Source organism: Solanum verrucosum, unplaced genomic scaffold (genome assembly GCF_900185275.1).
Source record: "Solanum verrucosum unplaced genomic scaffold, falcon-dt-bn FXZP01000124.1, whole genome shotgun sequence".
Lineage (NCBI taxonomy): Eukaryota > Viridiplantae > Streptophyta > Magnoliopsida > Solanales > Solanaceae > Solanum > Solanum verrucosum.
This window is the reverse complement of record NW_026020142.1, coordinates 499945-527858: the sequence shown is the minus strand read 5'-3', so window position 1 is coordinate 527858 and position 27914 is coordinate 499945. Positions and strand designations below refer to the sequence as shown.

Below are 27914 nucleotides of genomic sequence, written 5' to 3'. Positions count from 1 at the left end.
AAGAACATTTCCTCATACTTGATTTTCTTGTTAATTTTTGCTATTTTTACTAATTGTGACAAAACCCCCAATTTGATATTTGACACTTTCGTGTCACCCACTTTAATTTACCATGTTTTGTTCGTTAATGTCTTTAGCTACGACTGGGTAAAGCTTAATTTTATTTTCTCTATCAATTCTCAAAACCACTCCCTTGGGACACTCATACCGTAGGTTAGTGTCGTTGGTCACGATAGCCATCAATCCCCTCTCATTACTTAGAAATTCTTGTTTATTTTGTTGTTTTTACTCACTAGTGACAAAACCCCATTGTTAATTGACACTCTTATGTCCCCCTTTAATTTACAATATTTTTAATCATTAATGTCTTCAGCTACGACTAGTTAGAACGAAATTTTATTTTTCTATTAATTCTCAAAACCACTCTCTTGGGAACGATCCCAACCCTTGGTTAGGTTACTAAACTATTGTACGATCGTAGACACTTGCATCGGAAGATGTGTCTTGATTACGCAAACATCAGTAGTGCATATGCTTTCTTCCTAAGGGATGAAAAAGGGAATGTTCTATATGCAGAGGGAAAGAAGATAGAAGACACTACAAAATACAGAAGCAGAAACAAAAGCTATATTGGAAGCAGCCAAACATTGCAAGCAAGCAGATTATAATAGAGTATTCATTCAAACAGACTCATTCCTACAAAAACAAGTATTAATGATGAAGTGGAAATGTCCATGGTGTATTGCAGATTTGATATTGCAAGTCAGGGAATTATTGGAAGGTAAAGAAGTCCATTTTCAACACATACTGAGGGAAGGCAATAAAGTTGCAGATTACTTAGCAAATCTAGCATTAGATAAAGGTTAATTGCAAGTTTGTTCACTTCCAAGAGATGGAATCAACATGTAAAAGACTAATTAATGCTGACAAATTACAATGTCCCTACGTCAGAGTTTCACCATACAAAGGATAAAGGGTAAAGAAAGGCTACAAATTATAAATTTCCACTTGTTTTTCCGGCAAGAAAAGAGTGAAAAGCTATCTAGCATAATCTATGTCAGCCGACAAAAAGGAATCGCAGCAAAAGGGGAGGGTCTTGTGGTCAGATGAGAAGTAGAGCACCTAGAAGAGTCCACCTACTGACAGGTGGTGGAGATCGGAGCACATCATGCCAACACCTGTAGGAAAAGGAATTCAGTACAATACAAGGTTGTAAAACACAAACACGGAAGATGAATACTTACCTAGTGAGTAGGCAGTTTCATTTGATGGAAGCCCTCAAAGTACCGAAAGGAACTCAGATTTGAGCAAAGACACCGTGGTTGTAGGGAAGAGACAGAGGAACTAAGATAAGCTCTAGAATAGGAAACCTTACAAATCAGTGATGATAGATGTGTTTTATTTTTTGTTTTATTTAGTAATGTTTGTATGCCTATGTCCTTGGATGGGAAGAATGGGCCTTTGCCCATGTGCATTGTTGATTGGAAAAATAACTTATATACACAACTTTAAGTTCCTTATTTTCTATTTTTTCCTACCTTTTTAAAATATTACTGAAATCTCTTTTTTATCCTAAATATCAAAACTTCTAGATACATAAAACACAATATGCCGCCCATGTTCACCACTCCATCTTTCACTCCTAGTTTCTCTCCCTAAATTCACTCCAAAATCAAATCAGTTACAAATCAATATCCAAATTTAATGTTCAAAAAATTTCTCTCTCATTTCAACCATTTTCAAACGTCTGAATAGGTAGTATTGTCATCTCACTTTTCATCTTCTTTGTTTCCTTTTTATTTTTTTCAGATTTTCTTCCTGATACATATAGATCAAGATCCTAAAATGACTATTTCCAATTCTAACTCTTTCTAGTTCTTTCAATTAGCGAGATGTTACAATGTTGGTATTGAACTGTTCAGAGCTACAATTTTTGGACCATATTTAGACATCCCACAATGCAATTTTCGAGGACAAATAACTAAATGTTTGTTGTTGTTAGAGTTGGAACAGGACAACAAAAAAGTGTTGCATATTAGACATGCTAATGGTAGTATCTTGAATTTTGGTATCAAGAAATTTTCCCTAATAATTGGTCTCAAATGTAAAGGCAATACTAAAGACTTTGCACCCAGAATCAACTCCCTGTAGGTTATTTCAAAAATAATTTCCTGATGCAGTTACCGGTATAAGCAAGAGTCTTGTCCAACGCTTTCTGATGGGCAATTGGGAGAACAATCAGGATACCCTTCATATGGCTATTCTATACTTTGTACATACATTCATTTTGTCTCAAACTGGTGATTCTTCAATATATATTGATGAATTCATAATGGTTGAAGATGGTATCGATTATATCCTTGGGGACAAATTGCATTCTCAAAGCTGATAATTTCACTCATGCATGATTTCAAACTTAATAAACAGATATATTGTTTTATGGCATGCCTTATACACTAAATGTATGGACCTACGAATGTGCATCCCAAGTAAATCCTGAGATAGTTGTCAAAGAACGGAATGTCATCCCTAGAATTTGCAATTGGAGGGTTGTGGCTGTAAAGCCAAAGTTTGAAATGCTTATGTCTAGCATTTTCACAGAGGTAACATTCATTTCCATTTTATATTACATTTGTATTTTAATTAAGTATATAGTTGTAAGGTTGCAAGTTTTTCTTGTTAATATTATTATCACGCCCCGGGGCTACACCCTGGACGCGGACGCGGACACGGGACCTAGGACCACAAGTGATCCCAATCTAACCCTGCTGGCATGATCACGAGCATACTAAAGATAATAAATTGATGCGGAAGGTAAATCATAAATAAAATGAAAAGATGGGGAATACCCATATACTATAACTGAAATAAATGAAAATTGATGAGTTTAATACAAAGAAGATATTAACTCAATAATAACTTGAATCTGACTATGTCTGAAATAAGCCTCTAAACTGACTAGAAATGTTGGGACTTCCCCCAACTAGATCTAGCAAAACTGAAACTAAAGGACTTAAAATACTAAAAAGAAACTCATGACTATTATCCTCGAAGAATGAGGACTCACCATTGATTCTGCTGAATTGAAGATCGGGAACCGATCTAAGCTTGATCTGGATACTGAGAATCTGAACCTACATCACGAAAAGATATAACGCACGTATGCATCAGTACTTGAAAGGTACTGAGCATGCAGGATAGAGTAAAGCTGAAATAACATATAACTAAACAAAGCAAGGAAGCAATGAAATAATCTGAACATGATGTAGATGTTGAATACAGAGTTAACTGAATGCAATGACCAAATTTATAACATGTTGAAACTGAATACTGACTATACTATAAATGAGGTGAATGCAATAGAATCTGAGTGAACTGTGGGAGCTACTAATAACCAACAATAAAACCACATGATCTAAATGTGGAGTTCGATGTATACGCCCCATCGAGAAGACCCAATATATCCGGCCAAAGGTATAGAGGCATGACTGGCATTATCACTAACTGATATTGCCCACAGAGGGGACTTACACTTACGTGGCTCGTAGTTCTGGGACTATATGGGTACGCTGAACCGTAGTCCAACTCGGTATTATGCTACTCCCAATGGATTAAGAAATGAACGCATTATGACTGAATTTTTGTAAGTTACTAGATAGCTCAAACTGAACATGCAAACTGAGAATGCAACAATTAAACTGATATTGATGAATTAATAACTGAGGCATGTATAACTGAATAACTGAAATATCTTACCTGGCATGTGTAATTCAAGAACTAAAGAAATACATAGCTAGGGTTCGGGAATTTATGCAATAAATTGAATATTAACATACTAATCTGATTTGGATCAGTCTGACAGCTAAGAACTCAACAATTCTAATATTCAAGAAACCCTAGGTCTAGTCATAATAAGGGAATCAAGAAAGTGACTGAAAACTAGGGACCTAATGGGTGAAAGGAACCCACTAATGAAATCCCACATACCTCGTGACGAATTCCACGAAGAAATATTTAGATTTCGGGGCTGGAACTGATGGAACCTTGTTGCATTCTTGAACTAGGTTTCTTGACTTCTCTTCTCCTCTTACGCTCTAATTTTTCTAAGTTTTGACTAATGATTTGACTTAGGTAAGTTCTAGTTATGTTTCTAGGCTTAAATTGACTAAAACCTCATAATTTAGGGTCTAAACGACATAGATTAGGTTTCCAACGAAATAGGAAAAGACCAACAGACCCACACTTAACTTATGTCGGAGTGATCGATGGACGGGACCTATGGGCCGTAGGTCAATCTACGGTCCGTAGATTGGAGTCACAGGTCAAGTATGCCCGACATGGCTTCACTAAAACGAGCATAACTTTTTACTCGGAGGTCGGATTTTAGCAAACTAAGTGGCGGTGGAAAGAGGATTCAATTATCTGTCATATAATAGGTCATGGGACACATAATTCTTTTTGTGCTAATAGTTATGACCATTTGAAGTTGACCCAATCAACAATTTTCCTCTAAGTGGCTGCTGACCCTCACCTACAGTCAGACCTACGGACCGTGGATCGAACGACGGTCTGTGCTGGTCGACTATCATTTGCGTCAGAGACTGGGTAAAGGGGGCCTCGATCCATAGACACAGACCATAGACTGTGGTTTGACTTACAGACCGTGGGTCGAGACTTAGCCGATTTTCTGAGCTGGGGAGGGGTTGATGTGGTGAACAACGGACCACCAGCACGGGCCGTGGTCTGACCTACGGTCCGTGGATGGAAATCGTGGGTTGCACCTGCAACTTTTTAAGATCTGCATTTTTGGTCTGTTTCAGATACCGAGTGTTACATTATCTCCCCCTTTGGACCATTCGTCCTCAAATGAAGACTAAACTAGCTGAGTATGGAGGGAAGAAGCTACAATCCTTACCACTAAGTACTAGAAACTGATTTCTGGCTAAACTGAGTTCCAAGAACATGCAAATACGCTGAAAATGCAAGGCTGACTAAAGGAAGAAAATACTAAGACTGAATTAGTGCATGAATGACTGAAAAACTGAAGCAGAACTATTATCTCAAGCTGGAATGGAATCGGAAGTAAAAGGGTGAGGATACTTGAACTTCATGGCTACTTCTGCTTCCCAAGTAGCTCCCTCTACGGACTGACTCCTCCACAAAACCTTGACTGAAGCGACTTCTTTGTTTCTCAACCTTCTAACCTGACGATCAAGAATCTAAACTGGTACATCCTCATAAGAAAGGCTATATTTTACAGCCATACTCTCTAATGGCAACATGGATGCTGGATCACCCACACATTTCTTCAATAGTGAAATGTGAAAGACTGGATGCACTATTGCTAAATCTACTGGCAACTCTAGATCATTAGCCACTTTACCAATCCTTTTCAAGATACGGTAAGGGCCTATGTATCTGGGACTGAGCTTCCCTTTCTTGCCAAATCTCATCACCCCTTGCATAGGTGACACTTTAAGGAAAACCCAATCATCAACTTGGAACTCTAGTTCCCTTCTTCTCACATCTGCATAAGACTTCTGGCGACTCTGGGCTGTCTTAAGTCTATCTCTAATGAGTTGCACTTTCTCCATTGCATAAAGGACTAAATCTGGTCCTATCAAGGCTGCTTCACCTACTTCAAACCAACCAACTGGAGATGTACATCTACGCCCATACAATGCATCATAAAGGGCCATCTGAATACTGGAATGGTAACTATTGTTGTAGGCAAACTCAATAAGAGAAAGGTGTTCATCCCAACTACCCTTGAAGTCGATCACACAAGCTCTCAAAATTTCCTCTAAGGTCTGACTGGTACACTCTGCCTGACCATCCGTCTGTGGATGAAATGTTGTGCTAAGGTTAACATGAGTACCAAGACCTTTCTGAAATGACTTCCAGAAATGAGAGGTAAACTAAGGACCTCTATATGAGATGATAGACAAAGGAACCCCATGCAACCTCACAATCTCATTAATGTAAAGCTTGGCATAATCCTCCGCCGAATTTGTAGTCTTGACAGCCAAAAAGCGAGAAAACTTAGTAACCCTATCAACAATCACCCAAATGGAGTCATGATGTTTGCTTGTACAAGGTAAACCTGTGATGAAGTCCATGTTGATCACTTCCCACTTCCAAGTAGGAATGTCAATCTCTTGAGTCATACCTCTTGGTTTCTGATGTTCTACCTTGACTTTCTGGCTATTGGGGTACTTAGCCACAAAATCTACTATATCTTTTTTCATATCATTCCATCAATAGACTTCCCGCAGATCGCGGTACATCTTAGTGGCACCTGGATGAATAGAATAACTGGACTTATGGGCTTCTGCAAGAATATGTTGTCTCAACTTGCCCACACTAGGAACACATAATCGACCCTGGTAGCGAAGCACACCATCTCCCCATTAGGAGAAAACCTCAACTCTTTGTTGGTGGACTGCACCCTTGAGTTCAAGTAATATCGGATCGATGTCTTGCTTTTCCTTAACTTCCACTACCAAAGAAGATTCTGCCCTATTTTGAACTGTTACACCATCATCTGATATGCTCATAAGATGAATTCCTAGGCGAGCAAGTCTGTGAACATCCTTTGCTAGCTCTCTTCTTTCTTCCTCAACACGGGCTACACTACCCATGGATAATCTGCTAAGAGCATCTGCTACTACATTTGCCTTACCTGGATGGTAATGCACGCTCATATCATAATCTTTAAGGAACTCAAGCCACCTTCTCTGGCGAAGATTCAACTCTTTCTGGGTGAATACATACTGGAGGCTCTTATGGTCAGTGAACAGATCAACATGAACACCATACAAGTAGTGTCTCCAAATCTTGAGTGCAAACACCACTTCTGCAAGCTCAAGGTCATGAGTCAGATAATTCTTCTCTTATACCTTAAGATGTCTAGAAGCATAAGCTATAACCTTACATTGCTGCATCAACACACAACCTAGGCCGACTCTGGATGCATCACAATAGATCACATAACCATCTGAACTCTCTGGTAGATTCAAGACATGAGCTGCAGTCAACTTAGTTTTCAATTCGGCGAAGCTTTTCTCACATTCATCTGACCATCAAAACTTGACCATCTTCTGAGTCAACCAAGTCAATGGTGAAGCTACAGCTGAAAATCCTTCCACGAACGGTCTGTAATAACCCGCCAGACTCAAGAAACTTCTGATATATCTATCAGAAGTAGGTCTGTGCCATTGTTTCACTACTTCTATCTTCTAGGAATCTACTCGAATTCCTTCACTAGGCACAATATGCCCAAGGAAATCAACTGATTATAACCAAAACTCGCAATTGTTAAATTTTGCAAATAACTGGCTATCTTTGAGAGTTTGCGGAACAACTCTCAAATGACATGCATGTTCTTCCTCATTCCTAGAGTAAATGAGGATATCATCAATAAATACGTTAACAAACAAGTCAAGGTACTACTTGAACACTCTGTTCATTAAATTCATAAAAGTTGCAGGAGCATTGGTTAGTCCAAATGACATAACTACAAATTCGTAATGACCATACCGAGTTCTGAAGGTTGTCTTCGGAATGTCTCTATCTCTGACTCTAAGCTAATGATAACCTGATCTGAGGTCTATCTTTGAGAAATGACTAGAACCTTGAAGTTGGTCGAACAAGTCATCAATCATGGGGATGGGATACTTATTCTTGATTGTGACTTCAACTGCCTATAGTCAATGCACATTATGAGAGAACCATCTTTCTTCTTTACGAACAACACTGGTGCACCCCATGGCGAAATACTAGGTCTGATGAAGCCCTTATCTAGAAGGTCTTTCAACTGCTCCTTCAATTCCTTAAGCTCAGCTAGAGCCATTCTGTAAGGAGGAATATAGATAGGCTGGGTAACTGGAAGGAGATCAATTCCAAAGTCAATTTCCCTTTCAGGAGGAACTCCGAGAAGATCATCTGGAAACACTTCTGGAAACTCATTGACTACAAGGACTGACTCAAGAGTTAGGGATTTAGAGCTAGAATCCTTAACCCGAACTAGATGATAGAGACAACCCTTAGAGATCATCTTTCTAGCCTTAAGGTAAGAAATGAACTAACCCATAGGCGCTAAGCTACTACCCTTCAATTTTAAGATTGGTTCATGTGGAAACTGAAAACAAACAACCCTAGTTCTACAATTGACTGAGGCATAACAGGAATGTAACCAATTCATGCCTAGAATGACATCGAAGTCTACCATTTCTAACTCTACAAGATCTGCTGAGGTGACTTTCTGGGAGACTGTGACAGGACAATTTTTGTATACCCGTCTCGCTATAACTGGGTCACCAACTGGAGTAGAGACTGAGAAGGGTTCTGAGAGAGTTTCTAGACTAACACCTAAGATTGCAACTATAAAGAGAGTTACAAAGGTAAGAATTGCCCCTGGATCTTTCCACCAAGTGTACCATATGTGAGCCACATCCTTAAGCTGGTAGGATGCCAACTCAACCCTACCATTACCAGTTACTTGCATCACTCCAAAGATTTTCTTAACCTCATCAATGAAGTTTTGTGGGTCCTCACCAACTTGCAACCCTAAAAACTCAAGCGAATTTATCCTATCAAAATCTCGAACTCTAGCTGCCGCTGATCCACCATTTATATTAGTAGGAACTGGAACCTGCTAATTGTTCTTGTTGGCCATATCTAAGCCAAAAGTTGAATTGGCATTCCTGAATTCTGCATTAGTAACTTCCTGATTTGCGTTAGGATTGCGTGCATTAGCATTCCTTGCGTAAGCTCTACGAGGAGGCATGATCTTAAGCGCATAACGATGGATTAGAAAGAGGATCATACCAATTCACGATAAGAATATCAAGAAATTGTTTTTTTCCTAAAACACTTCATAGCCTCCTTCTCATTAGATGTGGTGCACTTCAAACCCATAAAAAGGACTCTACTTAGTGTGTCTTTTCAGACATCCTAGGACTCTTAAACCTAATGCTCAGATACCAAGCTTGTTACGCCTCGAGGCTACCCACTGGATGCGGACACTAGACCTAGGACCACAAGTGATCCCAAGTTAACCTTGCTGGCATGATCACGAGCATACTAAAGATAATAAACTGATGCGAAAGCTAAATCATAAATAAAATGAAAAGATGGGGAATACCCATATACTATAACTGAGATAAATGAAAACTGATGAGTTTAATACAAAGAAGATATTAGCTCAATACTAAGCTGAATCTAACTATATCTGAAATAAGCCTCTAAATTGACTAGAAATGTTGGGACATCCCCCAATTAGATCTAGGAAAACTAAAACTAAAGGACTAAAAATACTGAAAAGAAACTCATGACTATTGTCCTCGAAGAATGAGGACTCACCATTGATTCTGATGAACTGAAGATCAGGAATCGATCTAAGCGTGATCTGGATGCTGAGAACCTGAACCTACATCATGAGAAGATGTAGCACACGTATGCGTCAGTACTTGAAAGGTACTGAGCATGCAGGATAGAGTAAAGCTGAAATAACATATAACTGAACAAAGCAATAAAGCAATGAAATAATCTGAACATGATATAGATGCAGAATATTAAGTTAACTGAATGCAATGAACAAATTTATAACATGCTGATACTGAATACTGATTGTATTGTAAATGAGGTCAATGCAATAGAATCTGAGTGAATTGTGGGAGCTACTAATAACCAACAATAAAACCACATAAGCTAAATGTGGAGTCCGATGTATACGCCCTATCGAGAGGACCCAAAATACCCAGCCAAAGGTATAGAGGCATGACTAGCGTGATCACTAACTTATATTGCCCACAGAGGGGACTTACACCTACGTGGCTCGTAGTTCTAGGACTATATGGGTACGCTGAACCCTAGTCCAACTTGGTATTATGCTACTCCTAATAGATTAAGTAATGAACGCATTATGACTGAATTTCTGTAAGTTACTAGATAGCTCAAAATGAACATGCAAACTGAGAATGCAACAATAAAACTGATATTGATGCATTAATAACTGAGGCATGTATAACTGAATAACTTAAATATCTGACCTAGCATGTGTAATTCAAGAACTAAAGAAATGCATAGCTAGGGTTCTGGAATTTATGCAACAAACTAAATAGTAACATACTAATCTGATTTGGATCATTCTGACAGCTAAGAACCCAACAATTCTAACATTCAAGAAACCCTAGGTCTAGTCATAATAAGGGAATCAAGAAAGTGACTGAAAACTAGGGACCTAATGGGTGAAAGGAACCCACTAGTGAAATCTCACATACCTGGTGATGAATTCCACGAAGAAATCTTTAGATTTCGGGGTTGGAATTGATGGAACCTTGCTGCGTTCTTGAACTAGGGTTCTTGACTTCCCTTCTCCTCTTACGCTCTAATTTTTTCTAAGTTTTGATTAATGATTTGACTTAGGTAAGTTCTAGTTATGTTTCTAGGCATAAACTGACTAAAACCTCATAATTTAGGGTCTAAACGACGTAGCTTAGGAGTCCAACGAAATAGGAAAAACCAATAGACCCCTGACTTAACTGTTGTCGGAGTGATCGATGGACGGGACCTACGGGTCGTAGGTCAATCTACGGTCTGCAGATTGGGGTTGTAGGTCAAGTTTGCCCGACAGGGCTTCACTAAAACGAGAATAACTTTTTACTCAGAGGTCAGATTTTAGCAAACTCGATGGCGTTGGAAAACGAATTCTATTATCTATCATATCATAAGTCATGGGACACATAATTCCTTCTATGCTAAGAGTTATGACCTTTTGAAGTTGACCCAATCAACAATTTTCCTCTAACTGGCTACTGACCCTCACCTACGGTCAGACCTATGGACCGTGGATCGAACGACAGTCCATGCTAGTCGATCGTCGTTTGCATCAGAGACTGGGTAAAGGGGGACTCGATCCATGGACACAAACCAAGGACCGTGGTCTGACCTACGGACCGTGGGTCGAGACTTGGCCAATTTTCTGAGCTGGATCTGGGGAGGGCTTGCAGTGGTGAACCACAAACCACCAGCACAGGCTGTGGTCAAATCTACGGTCCGTGGATGGCTACCGTGGGTTGCACCTACAACTTCTCAAGATCTGCATTTTTGGTCTGTTTCAGATACCGGGTGTTACAATTTTTTTTTCTATGTTGGTATACATAATTTTGTGTTTTAATCTTTAAATATTTTTTTATTTCAGAATGGGTGTTCAAATATTGTTCCAACACCGGAGGAACTTGCAGCTATTGATTTACCTGAAGATCAACATGCTCCTACTTCTTCACATCCCACGACATCTGTCAATCCAAAGGTAGTACAACCGAAAGACATTTCTGGATTTGAGGATTTCTCCACAAGCCATCCCGAGCAGTTGGTAAGGAGATCATCAAGAGTGTCTGATACATCATCTCCACCACCACCAAAAAAGATGAAAGAAAGTTGATAAACCTAAAACAAAGGTGTCAGAACCTAGTCAGCCAGATCAGTGCAATGTGTCATTAAACCAGCCATTTTCTATTCCAGATGAATCACCGACCCCGACTTCTAATAATATTTCTTCAGATGCTCAAAAAGTCAACTCTGTAAATCTAGATATTGAAGAAGTGAAAGAATTTTTGATGGATTACGTAAGTAATGATTTTGATTTTATTATTTTTTCTGTATATTTACTCTAAATGTACTTGTCTTTTTTAAATTTTTTGATAGGTTGACAAGAAATTTGAGAACCTTGAAAGTTTAATAAAGAAAAACCACTCCCAGTTGATGGAATCTCGACACAGGGAAGACAACCTGCCTCTAAAGGTACTAGGCTAGATAGATATATATATATATATATATCTTTTTTTGTGGATTAAGTTTCATAGGTTGTTATGTTATTAATTTCATTAATGAAGGATGTTGTCGGTAAACATATGGCGTGCACTGTTGAAGTTTTCGAACAAAAAGGCAATGTTGATCCTCAATCAAGAACATTTCAGTTTGATAAACAACCATTTTCACCAATACAGATAGATCTTGCTGATGAGGTTGGTGTATCTGTTGATGAGGTTGGTGTATCTGTTAATGAGGTTGAACATCAAGTTCATGTTACTGCAAAGGTGTCACACCCCGAGCTACCCCCGAGACGCGGACACCGGACCTAGGATCACAAGTGATCCCAAGCTAACTCTGCTGGCATGATCATGAGCATACTAAAGATAATAAACTGATGCAGAAGCTAAATCATAAATAAAATGAAAAAGATGGGGAATACCCATATACTATAACTGAGATATATCAAATCTGAGAGTTTAATACAAAAGAAATATCAAACTCAAAATACTAAGCTGAATCTAACTATGTCTGAATTAAGCCTCTAAACTGACTAGAAATGTTAGGACATGCCCCAACTAGATCTAGCAAAACTGAAACTAAAGACTAAAAGCAGTAAGGATAAACCTGTCACTAGTCCTCGAAGAATGAGGACTTACCATTGATTCTGATGAACTGAAGATCAGGAATCGATCTAAGCGTGATCTGGATGCTGAGAACCTGAACCTACATCACGAGAAAATGTAGTGCACGTATGCGTCAGTACTTGAGAGGTACTGAGCATACAGAATAGAGTAAAGCTGAAATAACATATAACTGAACAAAGCAATAAAGCAATGAAATCATCTCAACATGATATAGATACTGAAATACTGAATACTGAGCTAACCGATGTAATGACCAAATTTATAACATGCTGAAACTGAATACTGACTGTACTGAAATATGGTCAATGCAAAAGAGTATGACTGAACTGTGGGAGCTACTAATAACCGACATAAAACCACATGAGCTAAATGTGGAGTCCGATGTATATGCCCCATCGAGAGGACCCAATATACCCTGCCAGAGGTATAGAGGCATACTGGCGTGATCACTAAACTGATGTTGCCCACAGAGGGGACTTACACCTACGTGGTCGTAGTTCTGGGACTATAAGGAAACATGCAAACTGAGAATGCAACAATTAATCTGATAATGATGCATTCATAAACTGAGGCATGTATAACTGAATACTGAAATATCTGACCTAGCATGTGTAATTCAAGAACTAAAGAAATACATAGCTAGGGTTCTGAAATTCATGCGATAAACTGAGCAATAACATGATAATCTGATTTGGAACATTTAAATAACTAATTCATGATGATCTGTTCAAATTCTAGAAACCCTAGGTCTGTTCATAATCATGGAATCAAGAATCTGACTGAATTCTAGGAACCTAATGGACGAAAGGAACCCACTAGTGAAATCCCACATACCTGGTGACGAATTCCACGGAGAAATATTTCGATTTCGAGGCCGGAACTGAAGGAACCTTGCTACGTTATTGAACTAGGGTTCTTGACCTTTTTCTCCTTCTCGATTCTAATTTTCTAAGTTTTGATTAATGATTTTGACTAAGGTAAGTTCTAATTATGTTTCTAGGTTTAAACTGACTAAAACCTCATGATTTAGGGTCAAAACGACGTATCTTAGGGGTTAAACGAAATAGGAAAAGACCAAAAGACCCCTTAATTAGCTGTTGTCGGAGTGACTGACGGACGGGACTGACGGACGGGACTGACGGGCCGTCATTCAATCGACGGTCCGTCGATTGGATTCGTAGATCGAGTCTGCTTGACAGGGCTTCACTAAAACGAGCATAACCTTTTACTCGGAGGTTCGAATTTAGCAAACTTGGTGGCGTTGGAAAGATAATTCAAGTATCTATCATATCATAGGTCATGGGACACCTAATTCATTTTTTGCTAAAAGTTATGACTATCTGAAGTTGATTCATCAACAATTTTCAGCTAACTGGCTGTTAATCCTCACCTACGGTCAGGCCTACGGACCGTGGATCGATTGACGGTCCGTTCTGGTGGACCGTAGTTTGTGTCAGAGGTTGGGTAAGGGAAGTCTCGATCCATGAACACAGACCACGGACCGTGGTCTGATCTACGGACCGTGGGTCTGTTCGTGAGTCAGGACTTAGCCAAATTTTCTGACTGAGTTCTGGGGAAGTTTTCTGTCACGAACCACGGACCTGCAGGACGGACCGTGAGTCCATCTACGGACCATGAATGGTGTCCGTGAGTGCCACCTGTAACACCAGAAATCTAAAATCTCTATTTTTGGATACGGGCTGTTACATTATCTCCCCCTTAGGACCATTCGTCCTCGAATGAAGACTAATATAGCTGAAATAAAGGGAGAGGGCTGCAATCCCTACCACTAAACACTGAGAACTGAATTTGTAACTGAACTGAGTTCCAAGAACATGCAAATACGCTGAAAATGTAAGTACAAACTGAAGGAACATGATTCTAAGACTAAATTTTTCGCATGAATGACTGAAAAACTGAAGAGGAACTATTACCTCAAGCTAGAATGGAATCGAAAAGAAAGAGGTGAGGATACTTGGACTTCATGGCTGCCTCTGTTTCCCAAGTAGCTCCCTTTACGGACTGACTCCTCCACAAAACCTTGACTGAAGCGACTTCTTTATTTCTCAACCTTCTAACCTGACGATCGAGAATCTCAACGGGTACATCCTCATATGAAAGGCTATATTTTACAGCCATACACTCTAATGGCAACATGGATGCTGGATCACCCACACACTTCTTCAAAAGAGAAATGTGAAAGACTGGATGTACTGCTGCTAAGTCTGCTAGCAACTCTAACTCATAAGCCACTTTACCAATCCTTTTCAAGATCCGGTAAGGGCCAACATATCTGGGATTGAGCTTCCCTTTCTTGCCAAATCTCATCACCCCCTTCATGGGTGACACTTTCAGGAAAACCCAATCATCAACTTGGAACTCTAGTTCCCTTCTTCTCACATCTGCATAAGACTTCTGGTGACTCTGAGCAGTCTTAAGTCTCTCTCTAATGAGTTGCACTTTTTCCATAGCATCAAGTACCGAATCTGGTCCTATCAAGGCTGTTTCACCTACTTCAAACCAACCAACTGGAGATCTACATCTACGCCCATACAATGCCTCATAAGGGGCCATTTGAATGCTGGAATGGTAACTATTGTTGTAGGCGAACTCAATCAGAGGAAGGTGATCATCCCAACTACCCTTGAAGTCGATCACACAAGCTCTCAATATCTCCTCTAAGGTCTGAATGGTACGCTCTGCCTGACCATCCGTCTGCGGATGAAATGCTGTGCTAAGATTAACCTGAGTACTAAGACCTTTCTGAAATGACTTCCAGAAATGAGATGTAAACTGAGGACCTCTATCTGAGATGATAGAAAAAGGAACTCCATGCAACCTCACAATCTCATTAATGGATCACTATCTTGCATTTCCTTAACCTCTACTACCAAAGAAGATTTTGCCTCATTCTGAACCGTTACACCACCATCTGATATGCTCATAAGACGAACTCCTAGGCGAGTAAGTCTGTGAACATCCTTTGCTAGCTCTCTTCTTTCTTCCTCAACATGTGCTACACTACCCATGGATAATCTGCTAAGAGCATCTGCTACTACATTCGCCTTACCCGGATGGTAATGCACACTCATATCATAATCTTTGAGGAATTCAAGCCACCTTCTCTGGCGAAGATTCAAATCTTTCTGGGTGAATACATACTGAAGGCTCCTATGGTCTGTGAACACATCTACATGAACACCATACAAGTAATGTCTCCAAATCTTGAGTGCAAACACCACTGCTGCAAGCTCGAGGTCATGAGTTGGATAATTCTTCTCATGTACCTTAAGTTGTCTGAAAGCATAAGCTATAACCCTACCTCGTTGCATCAACACACAACCTAGGCCGACCCTGGATGCATAACAATAGATCACATAACCATCTGAACCCTCTGGTAGAGTCAAGACAGGAGTTGTAGTCAACCTAGTTTTCAGTTCTGCAAAGCTTTTCTCACAATCATCTGACCATTGGAACTTAACATTTTTCTGAGTTAACTTAGTCAATGGAGAGGCTATGGATGAAAATCCTTCCACAAACCGTCTGTAATAGCCTGCTAGACCCAAGAAACTTCTGATATCTGTAGCAGAGGTAGGTCTGGGCCATTCTTTCACTGCTTCTATCTTCTGGAAATCTACTCGAATTCCTTCACTAGACACAATATGCCCAAGGAAGGCAACTGATTGTAACCAAAACTCACACTTGTTAAATTTTGCATATAACTGGCGATCTTTGAGAGTTTGTAGAACAACTCTCAAATGACTCGCATGTTCTTTCTCATTCCTAGAATAAATGAGGATATCATCAATAAAGACGATAACGAACAAGTCCAAGTACTACTTGAACACTCTGTTCATCAAATCCATGAAAATTGCAGGAGCATTGGTTAGTCCAAATGACATGACTACAAATTCATAATGACCATATCGAGTTCTGAAGGCTGTCTTCGGAATGTCACTATCTCTGACTCTAAGCTGATGATAACCTGATCTGAGGTCTATCTTTGAGAAATGACTAGCACCCTGAAGTTGGTCGAACAAGTCATCAATCTTGGGGATAGGTTACTTATTCTTGATTATGACTTTGTTCAACTGCCCATAGTCAATACACATTCTGAAAGAACCATCTTTCTTCTTCACGAACAACACTGGTGCACCCCATTGCGAAATATTGGGTCTGATGAAGCCCTTATCTAGAAGTTCTTTCAACTGCTCTTTCAATTCCTTAAGCTCAGCTGGAGTCATTCTGTAAGGAGGGATAGAGATAGGCTGGGTATCTAGAAGGAGATCTATTCCAAAGTCGATTTCCCTTTCGGGAGGAACTCCAGGAAGATCTTCTGGAAACTCACTTACTACAGGAACTGACTCAAGAGTTGGGGATTCGAAACTAGAATCCTTAACTCGCACTAGATGATAGAGATAACCCTTAGAGATCATTTTTCTGGCCTTAAGGTAAGAAATGAATCGACCCATAGGTGCTAAGCTACTACCCTTCCATTCTAAGATTGGTTCGTCTGGAAACTGAAAACGAACAATCCTAGTTCTACAATCAACTGAGGCATAACATGAATGTAACCAATCCATGCCTAGAATGACATCGAAGTCTACCATTTCTAACTCTACAAGATCTGCTGAGGTGACTTTCCGAGAGACTGTGACAGGGAAATTTTGTATACCCATCTAACTATAACTAGGTCACCGACTGGAGTAGAGACTGAGAAAGGTTCTGAGAGAATTTCTGGGCTAACACTGAATTGGACTGCTAAATAGGGAGTTACAAAAGACAAAGTAGCCCCTGGATCTAACAATGCATAAACATCAAGATCAAAGACTCGTAACGTACCAGTGACTACATTAAGAGAATCTTCCTGATCTTGACGAACCTGAAGAGCATAAAGCTTGTTTTGGCACTGTCCGCCACCAGTACCAGAAGAGTTACCCTGCTGAGTCGGGCGACTTGCTGGTGCTGCTAAAGTTGTAGACTGAGCTCTACCATTATTTCCTCCTTGACCCTGTCTAGAAGGACAGTCCTTCAATCTATGACCAGACTGACCACACCCAAAGCATCCTTCCTTACCTGCAAGGCACTCGCCCGGATGGTTCTTACTACATTTCGGGCAAGTTGGGTAGGGTTTGGTGCCTGAAACACTACCTTGAGACTTAAAGCCTGACGTCCTACCTTTCTGATCATTACAGAACTTGGGGGATGGAACACTAGCTGATGAAGGGGCTGGAGTCGAAGACTTCTACTGAAAATGCGAGCGATTTCCACCACCCGATTTCTGGTGGGAATACTTATAGTTAAATGTTCTTTCTTTCTTAGTCTCCTTAGCCTGTTCCCTAACCTTATCACCCTCAACCTGCTGAGCATAAGTCATGAGGCTAGAGATGTTCATGTCTCCCAACAACATAGCATTCCTGCACTCTATTTTCACTAAGTCTGACACTCCATAGAGAAACTTATTCATCAAAGCCCTGGAATCAGCAACCATGTGAGGAGCATACCTGGAGAGTTGGTTAAACTTGAGCCCATACTCTTGGACATGTTACCCTACCTCAAATTCATAAATTCCTGGGCCCTTGCTTCTCTCAACTCTATGGGGAAAAACCTGTCCAGAAAGGTTTCGCTGAAACAATCCCAAGTAATAGGAGCGGCATCTGTACCCCTGTTCTCCTTCCACTGAGTATACCAGATATGAGCCACATCCTTAAGTTGGTAAGATGCCAACTCAACCCGATCACTCCCAGTGACCTGCATCACCTCAAAGATCTTCTTGATCTCATCCAAGAAATTTTGAGGATCTTCACCGGTCTGTGATCCTAAGAACTCAGGCGGATTCATCCTAACAAAGTCATAGACCCTTGTTGTTGCTGATCTACCATTTGCATTCACAGGAGCTTGAACCCGCTGATTGTTCTGGTTAGCGACACTTTGGGCCAACATATGAATGGTATTCTTGAATTCAGCGTTTGAGACTTCCTGATCCGGAACTGGAGGAGCTGCGTTTGCATTACTGGCATTTGCATTCCTGGAGCTCTACGAGGAGGCATGATCACTGAAACGTAGAACGTCGGGTTAGAATGGAATTAGATCATACCTTACGCACGATAAGAGTAACAAGAAAGTCAGGTTTTCCTAAAATCACTTTGTAGCCTCCCTCTCATTAGATGTGGTGCACTTCACACCCATGAAAAGGACTCTACTTAGTGCGGCTTTTCAGACATCCTAGGACACTTAAACCTAATGCTCTGATACCAAGTTTGCCACGCCCCGAGCTACCCCCGAGACGCGGACACGGGACCTAGGATCACAAGTGATCCCAAGCTAACCCTGCTGGCATGATCATGAGCATACTAAAGATAATAAACTGATGGGGAAGCTAAATCACAAATAAAATGAAAAAGATGGGGAATACCCATATACTATAACTGAGATATATCAAATCTGAGAGTTTAATACAAAAGAAATATCAAACTCAAAATACTAAGTTGAATCTAACTATGTCTGAATTAAGCCTCTAAACTGACTAGAAATGTTGGGACATGCCCCAACTAGATCTAGCAAAACTGAAACTAAAGACTAAAAGTAGTGAGGATAAACATGTCACTAGTCCTCGAAGAATGAGGACTCACCACTGATGCTGCTGAACTGAAGATCGGGAATCGATCTAAGCATGATCTGGATGCTGAGAACCTGAACCTACATCACGAGAAGATATAGTGCACGTATGTGTCAGTACTTGAGAGGTACTGAGCATACATGATAGAGTAAAGCTGAAATAACATATAACTGAACAAAGCAATAGAGCAATGAAATCATCTGAACATGATATAGATACTAAAATACTGAATACTGAGCTAACTGATGTAATGACCAAATTTATAACATGTTGAAACTGAATACTGACTGTACTGAAATATGGTCAATGCAAAAGAGTCTGACTGAACTGTGGGAGCTACTAATAACCGACATAAAACCACATGAGCTAAATGTGGAGTCCGATGTATACGCCCCATCGAGAGGACCCAATATACCCTGCCAGAGGTATAGAGGCATACTGGCGTGATCACTAAACTGATGTTGCCCACAAAGGGGACTTACACCTACGTGGCTTGTAGTTCTGGGACTATAAGGGTACGTTGAACCCTAGTCCAACTCGGTATTATGCTACTCCCAATGAATTAAGTGGTTAACTGGTTATGTCTGAATTTCTGTAAATACTGGATAGCTCGAACTGAACATGCATACTGAGAATGCAACAATTAATCTGATAATGATGCATTCATAAACTGAGGCATGTATAACTGAATACTGAAATATCTGACCTAGCATGTGTAATTCAAGAACTAAAGAAATACATAGCTAGGGTTCTAAAATTCATGCGATAAACTGAGCAATAACATGATAATCTGATTTGGAACATTTAAATAACTAATCCATGATGATCTGTTCAAATTCTAGAAACCCTAGGTCTGTTCATAATCATGGAATCAAGAATCTGACTGAATTCTAAGGACCTAATGGACGAAAGGAACCCACTAGTGAAATCCCACATACCTGGTGACGAATTCCACGGAGAAATCTTTCGATTTCGGGGCTGGAACTGAAGGAACCTTGATGCGTTCTTGAACTAGGGTTCTTGACCTTTTTCTCCTTCTTGATTCTAATTTTCTAAGTTTTGATTAATTATTTTGACTAAGGTAAGTTCTAATTATGTTTCTAGGTTTAAACTGACTAAAACCTCATGATTTAGGGTCAAAACGACGTATCTTAGGGGTTAAATGAAATAGGAAAAGACCAAAAGACCCCTGAATTAGCTGTTGACGGACGGGACTGACGGGCCGTCATTCAATCGACGGTCCGTCGATTGGATCCGTAGGTCGAGTCTGCCCGACAGGGCTTCACTAAAACGAGCATAACTTTTTACTCGGAGGTTGGAATTCAGCAAACTCGGTGGCGTTGGAAAGATAATTCAATTATCTATCATATCATAGTTCATGGGACACCTAATTCATTTTGTGCTAAAATTTATGACCATCTGAAGTTGATCCATCAACAATTTTCAGCTAACTGGCTGTTAATCCTCACCTACGGTCAGACCTACGGACCGTGGATCGATTGACGGTCCGTGTTGGTGGACCGTAGTTTGTGTCAGAGGCTGGGTAAGGGAAGTCTCGATCCACGAACACAGACCACGGACCGTGGTCTGATCTACGGACCGTGGGTCTGTCCGTGAGTCGGGACTTAGCCAAATTTTCTAACAGAGTTCTGGGGAAGTTTTCTGTCACGATCCACGGACCTGCAGGACGGACCGTGAGTCCATCTACGGACCGTGGATGGTGTCCGTGAGTGCCACCTATAACACCAGAAATCTAAAATCTCTATTTTTGGATACGGGGTGCTACAAGAGGTATGTATCAGATACATTATTTGTTATTGTCTTTACACCTCATACATTAAGTTTGTATCAAGAATGAAAATTATATGTATCAGCACACATAAGTCATTCGTATATCAAGTTAAATAATGCATCATTACCAATTTTGTTAACAGTTTTTTATTATTAAAACTTTAAATACAAATTGATCATACTATCAGGAACCAACAACCAATAGAGTATGTTTCAGAACTCCAACACACAGATGAAAATACTCATGTTGATACTGTAGAAAATGACCCTAAGAAGGTATTAGTATGATCACATATTTATTACTATTATACATTATAAGTGGCCTTATGCATTAAACTTTTTTGTATATGATACATTATCAGTATAATATATCACTGATTTATACAACATGCCACTATTCAGGATGATGAAGCAGATCAAGCCCCATAAGATATAAATGAAGTAACAATGAATGAAGATGGTGTTGATACAGTTCAACACAACATCCGTCAATTTGTGCCAGATACAGTAACAGTTGATACATCGGTAAATTGTTTAATTATGTATCATGACACTATCATTCATTATATGTAATATTACTAAAAAGATAATAATAGTAATATCATACAAGATTCTTCCACATAGATAACAATATCACATCCAACTCAAGCAGCCATAGATGCACTTATCTCTGATCTAGGAAAAGTTCATATTCCTGCTAAACCATTGAGTGTATTCGATCAACAAGATTTAATTGGCAACCATGCTTTGTTGTCGGACAGTCAATTACCTACTGATATTCCAATCACCGAGATTATTGTTTGGAGCGTTTCAAAGATTCATGTGCCACGAAACAGGCTCCCTTCAAAAATATTACAATCTCCATACTTGACTTCTTTTGGGTCAAGCGAGAAGGGAAAAGATAAATTGGATGGTGACATTCGTCTGTATTTCCCATTTGAAGGATGTCGGATTATATATCAACCTCCGTCTAATCTACTTGATGAGTATATGCAGTGGGTAACCAAGGGTCTTCTCAAAACTCATGCCAATAAGTAAGTTTTATATATATCTTATGAAAATTTTGGATTAACCTATTTCGATTTAACTAGTTGTGAATACAAAAATTAATACAGGAAATCAACAGAGGATAAATACAGAGCAAAGGCCTCTTCTTTTGGATTTGAGATGATGGATTTTGTTGTTGCATTTCCAATTGACAAAAACGGATTCTATGACATGTCACAGCCAAATAAATGTTGGACTGATTAGGTAAAGTTATTGATGGAACTATTAATTATGTATCAAATTCCTTGGTATAAGTGCATCTTATACAAAAACAGCCTATCAGATACATTATAAAAATTACTCAAACAATCAAATTAGTATTTGTTAAGATTATCACTTAATGTATCATTTTTTTCATCATCTTTTTTTGACAAATGTTTAATTATGTTTCTCATGTTTTGTGTAGCACATCGATGTTGTTTTTTACTAGCTCCATAAAAAATCAGAACTCCGCAACATGAATCAATACAGATACACAACAACTAACTGCTTGTTCAAATCACACATCAACAGTACCTATGAAAGGTACTATAACAATCATGCTGATGATGTTATTAGTACACAAGAACACATTGATCGCGCTTCAGTTGTATCTGCACATGAGAGGTCAATCACCAACATCATCAAAAGATTTTCAATGCCAGTTGAACTATCATGGTATCTTGTAGACAACGTTTACATTCCGATTAACTGTGATGGACTGTTCCATTGGGTGTTGGTTGTTGTTGAATTGAAAAACAGGTTAATAAGGGTGTATGACTCTTCATTAGGGTCAAGGAAAAAAGAACATTCAGGTGAGATAAAAAAATTGTCTAAAATGCTGCCTGCTTACCTCCTTGATGGTGGATTCTTTGAAAAAACAAAGCGAACAAACTGGGGTGATTATGATGCATCTAAGGACAAAGAAACTGGTTCACTTTTGGAGCCACAACATCCTTTCGTGGTTGAATTTGTCCAAGACATTATGCAGCAAAATAGTGATAGCCTGTAAGTATTATGTTTTTCTTGTTTTTGAATCATGTCTAATTTATTTTTATAATTGATATTCTGCATTTTTGTAGAGACTATGGTTTATATGTTGCTACATTTGCGAGTATCTGAACGACCAATTTGAAATACCACTTGATGGTTTTCTTCCAGAATACCTACGCAACATATATGGAGCATTGTTGTGGACATATGGCAGCAAAAAGGCCAAGGTGGATACGTTAGTGAGAATAATGATCCACCAAAACCTAAGGGTCTAGTCACACCACCACCCGAAGAAGATTTGGTTCGCACAAATTAGTAATTAAGTATCTATGCATTGACAACGTTTTATATTTTTTTGTTCTTTTTGACAATGTCACTCAAGTTTTAGTGTGTTTTGTGTTTTCATTATATTGTTGTTTGATAATTTATGGACCAATATTTTTTGCTTATACAATGTTAAATTTCAAACACATTATTGTATTACTTAAAATAGAATTGTACTCAAATCATATTATAGTTTAGATATGATTTAATGTTTTGTGATACAAATGTTATAATATATATGATACATGAAATATAACGTATATGATACATGTTTCATAGTTGTTATGTCTCATATTAGTAATCAGATATAATAGCCTATTCCTAATAAATAGTTTATTTAAAATTTAATGTATATGATTCATTAATTATAATGAATATGATTAATCAAACATAATATGTATATGATACACGATTCATATTTATTGTGTCAAATAAACTGGTTACAAACTTAATAGGGTAAATTTTGTATCATATAAGTTATCACATATAACAACTTATTGCTAATAGATAGATTGTGTATGATTTAATGTATATGATACAATAATCCTTATATTATTTAATGCATATGATACAATAATCATTATATGATTTAATTTATAAGATACATTACTTCGGTTATTATTGTGTATATAAGTTATTTTGCTTTTATTATCTAATGTACATGATACATTAGCTTTTATGTGCACTAACAATTTATTTATACTTACAATTGCACCTTAATATTTGTTTAACAGACATAACATTGATACACAAATTATTAATTTGAACAGCAAAACTCATAAATATTCTATCAGAATAACCAATGTACACAATACACTTTATTCATTTTAAATTATAAAAGTGATAACTAATTACGTGAAAAATTATTCAACAAAAACATTAATGTCTTATAAAAATAATGATTTCATTTTTCTTTTGTTAAGAAAGTACAAGTTCTTCTGTTGTGACCTTCTTGTCCACAACGTCCACAACAATTTGAAACTATTGGAATCTCATAGGGTTTTGCTATTGCATCTGACTTGTAGTAATCACAACAATATGAATACATATCCGTAACATTCTTGTCCTTTAAAATAGCGATTGCATGTGCACAAGGTATCTCATCTAGTTGAAATCTTCCACAAGAACATACTTTTCGCTCAAGACAAACAATGTATCTTCTTCCAGCTTCATAATCTGAGAAAATAAATTCAGATGATGGAACAACTTGCAGACATTAAAAAGGCAGCGATAAATTTATTTCAAAGAAATATTGATCAAATGGCCTAATGATATACCAATTTAGATACATAAAATATGTAGTAATGTATCATGATACATACCTTCATCTTTGAACTCTTAAAATCGTTTATAATCAATACCTCCTCAAATCTTTTTCCCAATGTGTCATTTGTATAAGAGGCTATTTCTCTGTTTTTGCAATGCCAAGAACCAAATAGAATTCTAATATAGACAACTGACGTGCCTCAACAAGATAACCATTGATACATTCCGCAATGTTCGAAGTCATCATTATACCTCTATTTACTGTTGAATGAACTCTCGACCACTTCTCAGACCCTGCATCCTCAAGGTACTCCTTAATTCTGTGATCAACTTTATCCACCTTAGCCATCAATATATCAAAATCCTCCTTTATGTATGCCTTGGCCATATAGTAGTATAGATCACTTAGGGTGTTTTTGCTCCTTTTGAAGTTTGAACAGACATTCTTTCAAAGATGTCATATGCATGCATAATGAGGTACATTTGGGAACACAATGCTTACACTCTTCATAATACTTTCATTCCTATCTGATCAACACACATTTCTTCACGCCCGCTAAATGTATTTTTGAATTGTTCGAAGAACAATGTCCATGAACAGTCATTTTCAGTGTCCACAACACCATATGCCAATGGCAATGCAACCTAATTACAGAGCAACACACACAATTTCATTTGATACATAACATTTACAACAAGCTCACAATTACAAAAAACACATACCTGCCCATCAAGTGTGCTTGCTGATAAAAATGTCCCTTTGTAAGCTCCACCAAGATGTGTACCATTGACAACAACTATTGGTCTGTAGTAATCGAACCCCCTCATCAATGCTCTTAAGGCTATGAACAAATACATGAATTCATCTTCCTCAGTTTTGTGAATCCTTATATATTAATTTGGATACACAGTATTTGGCATGTATATGTATCTCGGCATCTGCCTATATCCATCAGATGGTTTACCTCTTATCATTTCTAGTGCACGTTCTTTAGCACGCCATGCTTGCTGGTAAGATATTTGAACCCCATAGAATTCTCTAATATCATCAATTATATCTTCAGGAGTATGAATTCGTTTATGGTTGACCAATTTAGGAGTAGTCACACCACTAACAAACCCAACTGTTGCTTGGACTTTGGTTAGTATCTTATCCCGCATTAGACACGTATGTTCACTAATGAAGTATCTAACTTTGAAAACATTAGATTTTTTCCAGCATGAAGCCTTCATAGTCCAGCCAAATTCCTCTGAAAAGCACACTAACACATAGCTGTACATTTTTTTCATCATATTAATACATATAGCAGTTACATTTTATAATATATAAAACTATAATGTTCAAATTAATCAAAGAATGATATAATGTATCAACAATATTAACGACCAATACAATTAATTTAGTGTAGTTTTATGTATGAGATTCACAATTTTTTTAATGATACACGTAAAACAAAATTATAGAATGTATCTGCTTCATGATTGTTGCGACTCAAATCTTTAATGTATCAAGAACATTAACTTAATGTATCAAGAATATTAACGACCAACACAACAAATTTAGCTTAGTTTTAGGTATCAGATTCACAAAAAATTACATGATACACGTAATACAAATGCTTATGTTTTCACACATCAAAATTATAGAATGTATCTGATACATGAGGGATGCGACTCAATTCCTTAGCACTCCATGTATGTATCATACACAGTCCATTACGCTTATTTATACGCTAATAATTTTCAACTAATGTATCTTTACAAATAATGTATCATTATTATTATATCAGATATCATAATCAACAAATTAAACAAAAAATCAAAATCACCATCATACAAGTTCTAAAAATAATAATGTATCATACAAATAAAAATTACTTCACAAGAACCAAACACATTACTTCACAAATGATGATAAGATCTATAAACGTATCATCATTTATAGATCTAAAAAATCAAACACATTACTTCATAAAACAGATCAAATACTCCCATACCTTTGTCTATCAGATCTCTTTACTTTGCAATTGAAGTTGTGCTTTATCTTATATTTCGTCATCACGTCTACGATTGTTGCTTTATCCTTATATAATTGACTTGTCTTCACCTCTATACTGTTTGAATCAGTTATGTAATTTGTAGCTTCTAATTCTGGAATATAATACGAATCACAGATTCTTGATTCAACCACTGCAAGAGCTTCTGTATCCTGTGATGTGCATTCGACACACGTAATCTCTCCACATGTTCCATCAAAGTTATGTATATCACCACCAATCTTCTCAGTTTTATCAATGCATAATGGATACATTGCAAATTCCGACTCATTTTTTTCATTTCTAAATATAGTTTAACACCCATGTCGTTCTTGATTTTCAATGTAGACGAGTTACCTTCTACGATGTATCGAATTTCAATATTTTTCCTTACCACATCGATATCTAACTCGGCTGAAATTGCTACCTTAAGATTCAAAAATGAAATTATTTGTCCAACAATGATTCCGTCACTTTTGTAACCTTCATAATTCACTTCGCTCATCCAAATTCCTGAATGCCTCAACAGAATCGATATATTCATCATGTATCAGGATATTTTCGAGTTTATTTGAACTTATCACTGTTTCGAAATCGATGGCTGTTAAAAAATTGTTCTTCAATGGAGAAGATGTAATTTTGAAATTTGAAATTTGTAATGTGTGAGTCGATTACCTATTAGGATATGGACTGTTTAGGATCAGTTAGGCGTAAATCAAGTAAATTAAATTTTATGTTTTTTCCCTTTTTAGCGCAAATGTTAGCTATGTATCCGGCTGCCTACCTTTTTAAGGGATTTTTGTAAAATGGAAATTAGTTGGGACAAGATGTAATTTAGATCTTACACTATGAGATTCCTTTAAGTTTTACTTGTTGATTTGCTCTTAATAAAAGCCCAAATTTGTTTTTTTTAAAAAGACTTGATATTCACATTGCAAGTCATTTATTTTTTAGTTAGACTTGATAAAATTATATTCAAATATTTTCATACTTTATGACATTATATTTATAATATTAATCTCTTTTTCAAACATGTATTTTATGATGTTTATAGAAATCTTGTACTTCTAATTTTTATTATTAATTTAATTAAAACTATACTAATTTGAAAAAGATAAATCAATTTTTTTTTAAATATTAGTTAAGATTATATGTTTGTTGATTAGTATGTTTTTAAAGGACAATATATATAAATATTTAATTTAATATCATTTATAAAGACACTTATTTGTCTAATATTGATTTTTAATTTTACATAACTAACTTTTATTTTTAAAATTTAATATAATCTTTATGATTACAATGGTGCATCCAAACAATGCATTTGTAATTATACTATAGCAAATAAACATGTCTGCATAATTACTAAATTTTGTAATTATTAACCTAGCAATTACA

The 27914-nt window shown here is 37.6% G+C and overlaps 2 pseudogenes; one reads left to right on the top strand and one right to left on the bottom strand.

Moving 5' to 3' along the window:
• The first annotated feature begins 497 nt into the window (after positions 1 to 497).
• Positions 498 to 23206, top strand: LOC125827537 (uncharacterized; annotated as a pseudogene).
• A 2168-nt stretch (positions 23207 to 25374) lies between these two features.
• On the bottom strand, positions 25375 to 27063 carry LOC125827536 (uncharacterized; annotated as a pseudogene).
• Between the last annotated feature and the right edge of the window lie 851 nt (positions 27064 to 27914).